This window comes from Octodon degus, unplaced genomic scaffold (assembly GCF_000260255.1).
Source record: "Octodon degus isolate 3935 unplaced genomic scaffold, OctDeg1.0 scaffold00464, whole genome shotgun sequence".
NCBI lineage: Eukaryota > Metazoa > Chordata > Mammalia > Rodentia > Octodontidae > Octodon > Octodon degus.
In genome coordinates this window covers 49,803-56,937 of record NW_004525040.1, presented here as the reverse complement: position 1 = coordinate 56,937, position 7,135 = coordinate 49,803, and positions in this window count along the sequence as shown.

Here is a 7,135-nt window from a genome sequence, read left to right as displayed (position 1 = left end):
TAAATAGGGCAAACAATTAAACACAGGAGAAAAAGGAGTAAACAATAGCAGGTAAATAACTTGTCAATTATATGTCAATACATCTCATTTATAGCCATCCATGTAAATGGATTCAATTTACCAATTAATAGAAATACACTGTTCCACTGGATCAGGAAACAAAATTCAACAATATGCTGTACGCAAGAAACACTTTAAATGCATAAAAAACTCATAACCCGAAAGTCAAAGGATGGAAAACAATACTACGTGCTCCAACACCTCAGAAAAAAACAAGGGTATTAATCCTGTTCTCAGAGAGTCTCAACTTCAAACCAAGAATGATCAAACAAAATAAGGAAGGCCACTATATACTGGTTAGGGGAAAAATTCAAGAGGAAGAGGTAACACTAATAAATCTGTATGCACCAAACACAGGAAAACTCAACTATATCAGACTAATCTTAATGGACATGAAAAATCTAATAACCAGTAATGCAAAGTTATCAGGGTAACTTAACACCTGCTTATCCCAAAAAGATAGGCCAAGCAGACAAAAATTTAGTGAAGTAGAGAACAGAACCAGAGCTTGGAACAAATGGACTTAGTGGACATTTCCAGAGGGCTCCACCCAACGACAGCAGAATATATTTTTTTTTCAGCTGCAAATGTGTCATTTTCTAAAATAGACCACATATTGTTCTGTAGGTCATGCTTAAGTATATTCAAGAAAATAGAAATTATCCCAAGCATATTATTTGATCATAGTGCAATGAAACTGGAAATAAATGAAAAAATAAAGCAGAAAAATCTCAACAATGCATGGAAATTAAACAATACCCTACTAAGCAATAGATGGGTCACTGATGAAATTAAGTAAGAAATTCAACATTATCTACAATTCAAGGAAAATTCAAGCACGACTGAGTGGAATTTATGAGATGCGATTAAAGCCAATCTCAGAGGGAAATTTATAGCTGTGAACTTATACACTATGAAAACTGAACGGGAACAAATATGAACCCTAATGCTGCACCTCCAACAACTAGAAAAGGAAGAGCAAACCAAACTCATAGCCCATGATGGGAGGAAATCATAATGATTAGAGTAGGAATTAATTCAATCGAGATGAAGAAAATAGTTAAAAGAATTAAATAATCAGAGAGCTGGTTCTTTGAAAGATTAAATAAAATCGAGAAGCCCCTAGATAACCTTATCAAAAATAGGAAAGAAAAAATTCAAATCCAAGCAATAAGAAATGAAAAGGGTGTAATTAGCACAGACCCAGTAGAAGTTAAGATTATTAAAAGCCACTTTGAGTATCTTTACTCTCACAGATTAGAAGACACAAAGGAAATGGACAGATTCCTAGAGAGGTACAAATTACCAAAACTGAATCAAGAACATATGACAACTCTCAATAACGAAATTAGAGCTAATGAAATATGAAATATAATTAAAAAAAAAAACCTACCGACAAGGAAAAGTCCAGGTCCCGATGGATTCACAGCTAAATTTACAAGAAATTTATGGAAGATATAATCTCTATGCTCCTCAAACTCTTCAATGAAATTCATTTTATTATTTTTATTATTTTTTTTCAAAGTTTTATTGATAAACAGATAGCAATGAGACAGTTTCAAATCAAATCGGAAGCACAGTTTCAACAAATAATACACTGCATATATTCTTCTTAGTGGTTAATTGCTGTACAAGATGCGGACTTGTGATCCTATTTACAAACACCATTAGAACAAATCATTCTATTCTTTAAGAGAATGCAACTATATATCTATCCCAACCACTTTGAATACACAGATACAAAATGGACATTCATAGGTATACCCCATTTTTTCTAAGTTCCGTTATTGAATATTATAGGTGTGTAAACTCAGCAAAATACTTCAATGAAATTCAAAAGGAAGCAATCCTCCCAAAATCATTCCTGGATGCAAGTATTATACTGATACCAAAACTAGGGAAAGACACAACTAAAATAGAGGCCAATAACCCCAATGAACATAGATGTAAAAATACTCAGTAAAATCCTAGAAAATAGAATACAGCAAATCATCAAGAAGATTATACACCCTGACCAGGTAGCATTCATCCCAGGGATGCAAGGATGGTTCAATATTTGAAAGTCTATAAATGTAATGCACTATATCAATAGAATGAAATCTGAAAACTACATGATCATCTCAACTGATGCAGAAAAGTCTTTTGACAAAGTCCAACATGCATTCATGTTCAAAGTCCTACAGAAAATTGGAATTGAAGGCCTCTACTTCAATTTGGTAAAAGCCTCATTTATGACAACCCAATGGCTAATATAATTCTAAATGGGGAAGAGCTGAAATCTTTTACTTTCAGATCTGGTACAAGACAAGGATGTCCTTTATCACTCCTCTTATTCAATAGAGTTCTGGAATCATGATCTAGAGCCATTAGAAAGAAGGAGAAATAAAAGGAAATCGAATAGGTGAAGAAAAAAAATAAGTTAAATTATCATTATTTGCAGATGACACTATACTTTACTTGGAAGACTCAAAAAACTCCACCAAGAAGCTACTAGAATCAATACACAAATTCAGTAGCATAGAAGGATACAAAGTCAATACCCAAAAGTGAAGAGCCTTCCTCTGCAAAGATAACAAATACACTGAGAGGGAAATTACACAAACAATAACTTTTACAGTAGCACCGTAGAAAATGAAATACCTTGGAATTCGTCAAACTAAAGAAATCAAAGATCTTTTCAAGAAAAATTACAGAATTCTTAAAGAAGAGATCATAGAGGATTTCAGAAAAAGGAAAGACATTCCTTGATAAGGGAGAATCAACATTGTGAAGATGGGCATACTCCCAAAATTACTGTACCGATTTAATGTAATCCTGATCAAACTATCCACAAAATACGTTCCAGACCTAGAGAATGCATTCCTAAATTTTTTGGAATGAGAAAAGACCTAGAATAGCACAGACAATCCTGGACAACAAAGAGAAGGCAGGAGGCATTACAATCCCTGACTTGAAATTATGCTACAAGGATACTGTGATAAAATCAGCATGGTATTGCCAAAAAATAGACCTGAGGATCAATGGAATAGATTAGAAGATGAGGATACCTCTATGAACACATCCAGCCACCTGATCTTTGAAAAAGGGGTAGACATGCTTCCTGGAAGAAAGATAACCTCTTTAACAAATGGTTCTCGAAAAACTGGCTCTCTATATGCCAAAAACTAAAACCTAATCCAGTTCTATCACCATGCTCTAAGCTAAAGTCAAAGTGGATTAAAGATTTAAACATTGAAACAGAAACAATAATTATTTTGGAAGAGAAAGTAGGAGGAACTCTTGTAGACATAGGGGTAGGCAAAGAGTTCATGAACAAAAATCAAATCAGAATGGTAAAACTTGAAAGAATTAACAAGTGGGACCTCCTCTTATTCAGAAGATTTTGCAGGTCAAATAAATTACCAACAAAGTGAAAAGACAACCCAGAAATATGGAAAAAATCTTGACAAACACTCAGACAAAGGTCTGCTCTTTAGAATTTATAAAGAACTAGAAAACATTATGGCCCCAAAATTTAAAGACCCAATCCAGAAATGGGCATCCGAGATGAACACACACTTCTCAGAGGGAGGAATTCTACACTCTAATACATACATGAAACAAATGTTATTACCCATGAATGCAAATTAAAAAAAACACTTAAATACCATTACAACACAGAAAAAATTGCTATCATAAAGAAATCAACTAACAACAAATGTTGGACAGGTTGTGGGGAAAAAGAAACCCTTCTCCAGTGCTTAAGGGAAGGTAGACTGGTGCAACCATTATGGAAATCAGTGTGGAGACTCCTTAAAAAACAAGGACTGGAAATTCTATTTAGACCAGCTATACTCTTACTGGGAATTTCCCTGCAGAAACTGAGTATGTAATATCATAGTGATATATGTTTACCTATGTTTATAGCAGCACAATTTGTGATAGCCACATCCTGGAAACAATCAAGATGCCCATCACCTGAAGAATGGATGAAAAAATGTGGTATTTTAATGCAATGCAGTATTATTCAGCTACAAAGGATGATAAATCTGAGGGTTTCATATTTAAGTGTATGCCACTTGATGATATACACCTAAGGGAAATAAACCAGACCCACATGTATAAATATCATATAGTGACCCTAATATAAGAACTCAAAAGAAGAAATACAAATAGAAGGGTATAACATTTAAAAGGAAAGCGAGTATTTGAGGATTAGAGAATGAAAAGAGGGCAAGGAGAAAAGCTAAGAAACACGATAGTGGCAAAGCCATACATTTATATGTACAAGATGGGTAAGGCAATGATTCTGAGAACTGTCAAAAGGTTGTTGAATCTAGCAGTTCCTGGATGGGGTTCTCACCCTGACTAACTATATATGCTGATACATGTGATCTGAGCAACTGCATTGAAGATAACAATGTTTAATAGTTGGGTCGTGTTTGGAAGGCCTATCATTCTGGTCTTCTAAATATATACTGCTTGTCATGACATACTAAGTATGTCCAGATTGTATCTCAAGTAAATTGTTTTTTAAAGATGTTCCATCTTATGCCTATGATGTTTGATATTCAGACAGATAGTGAGTTTAAACTCACCTGCATATGTTGTAGGGCAATGATAACATTCTCTTCTTGAGGGTTAACAACCTAAGTTTGCAGACCAAAATTAGAGAAAAAGAAGGGCTTCAAGGACAGTCAACATTTTGGCCCTAGCTTTTCAAGGTCCGTGAGGACTCAAAGTGCAAGAGAACCTGTACTGTTACATCATGTAACTCAGTTGTGCCCCAAATGTTTTGATCAAGGAGATTATGGGGCCACAGAGGAAGGTGATTGATGATGTAGTGTGTGCCTAAAGAGTGTGACATGGAGAGAAAACATTCTGTCAGGCTTTCTCAGAGAGCAAATTGGTCAAGCAATGGCCGTGACTCATCCACATGGGTGACACTGACAAAGGTTCTATAAAGTGCAGTACAGGGTTTCGGGATAAGTCCTGAGGGGACTTAACTGATTGTGTCAGATAGAAAAGTTACGTTTTTTGTTATATCGGTCTTTCTTTATCTTGGTGTTAACCATTCAGCATAAAACTGTAGAAACGAGGTATGAAAAGTGAAGTCATGTTAATATGCTAAGCTGTGAAAGTCTCAAGTCATCAAATTTGGACACTGTTAGTCCTGTGGACAATCCACGACTATTTTGAAGTACTGGAGTATATTGAAATATTTTGCTGAATTCATGCACCTACAATATTTGGATGGCAATGGAATATCCATCTTTGACAAAACTGAACAAAGAAGTGATATGAATGAAGGACAATTTTGTATCTGTATATACAAAATGGTTAGGATAGATATATAGATACTTTCTCTTATTTCAATAAGAGGAAATATGTTTACTACTAGATTTTGGACAGGATATCAGGTCTGCATCTTGTGCTATGAATAACTAGTACAATGACAACAATATGCAATGTAGTAATTGTTGTAACTCTCCTGCCAACCTATTTTGAAGCTGTCACCTTGCAATTTTTTTCTCAATTAAATTAATAAAAAAATAAACAAATAAAGAAGCTAGAAAACAAACAAAAAAATAAAAAAAACCCACCAACAACACCAAAACATGTTAGTAGGATGGTTACAATAATTAATACGTTGCATATTATATATTGTTGCCTTTGTAGTAGTTATTTATAGTACAAGATGCAGACATGATATCTTGTCTAAACACTATTAGTTTAAAACTTTCTTCTCATTGAACTAACAGAAAGTAGCTGTATATCTATGCTATTAATTGGTTCTTTAATTTCTTCTGTGACCCATTGGTTGTCCATGAGTGTAATATTTAACCTCTGTGTCTGTATGATGTTTTTTACAGTTTCATTAGTCATTAATTTCCAATTTATTTGCACAATGGCCAAATAGTCATGAGATAATTTCTCTTCCCTTACATTTACTTAAGCATGTGTTATGGGCCAATATGTGGTTTACTTTTAAGATCATCCTATATTCAAGTGAAAAGAATGTGTATCAAGATGTTATTTGGTAGAATATTCTGCAAATGTATACTAAGACAATTCATTCATAAGTTTGGCTCTATTTTGTTGTTTCCTTGCTTATGCTTTTTTAAACTCATGTATCTCTCTGTGACAACAGGTGTTAAGTTGCCCAGTTGCATCTTTGTTATTGGAATCAATTGGGACACTTGGAAAATTGTGTGGACAGAGAAATTCAGGTACCTGGTCTACCCTCCTGTACCATGGAAAGGGAAACCTGTGCAGAAGTGCTTGGGACATTTGGCAACTAGCTTGGTCAGAGAAATCCTGGTTGTTGTACCACCTCTCTACACTATAGGATAGGCAGCTAGCATAGAAGTACTTGGGATTCTCCACTACTAGATTGGACAGAGGAATCCGGATAACTGGCCTTATTTTCTACATGGTTTGGTTTTTCATGTTCATTAAAATTTGTCTTATATAGTCTGATGGTCCCTTATTTGGTGCATACAAATTTATGACTGTTATTTCTTCGTCTTGTGGTTTTTATCTAACAAGGTTGATCCCTTTGGTTTGAAGTTCTCCTTTTCTGCAACCAATATAGATACCTATATTCTAGGTTCCTGACACATTGAGTATTGCTTTCCATCTTTTGATTTTCAGTCCATGAACTTCCATTTGAATTAAATATTTTGTTGTATACAACATATGGTTGGATTTTGTGTCTTGATCGATTCCGTGAGTCTGTTTCTTTTGTTTGGTGAACAGAATCAATTTGCCTTGTTGGTCATTTATTGATATGCATAGCCTTATCTTAGTCATGTTATTTTCCTGCTGTTGGTTTCCTACTTTTCCTCAGAGTTTATTTGCTTGTCCTTCTTGGTTGTTTCTGTTTTTGCTTTTGTAATTTTGGTTTTTGTTCATTAAGTTTATTGAGAAATAAATAGAAATGAGCCAGTTTCAAATTAGTAGGACAGTTTCAATAATTAATAAATTGCATATTGTTGTCTTCATAGTAGTTATTCATAGTAAATGATGCAGACATGATATCCTGTCCAAACATTATTAGTACAAATCTTTCTTCTCATTGAATTAAGAGAAAGTA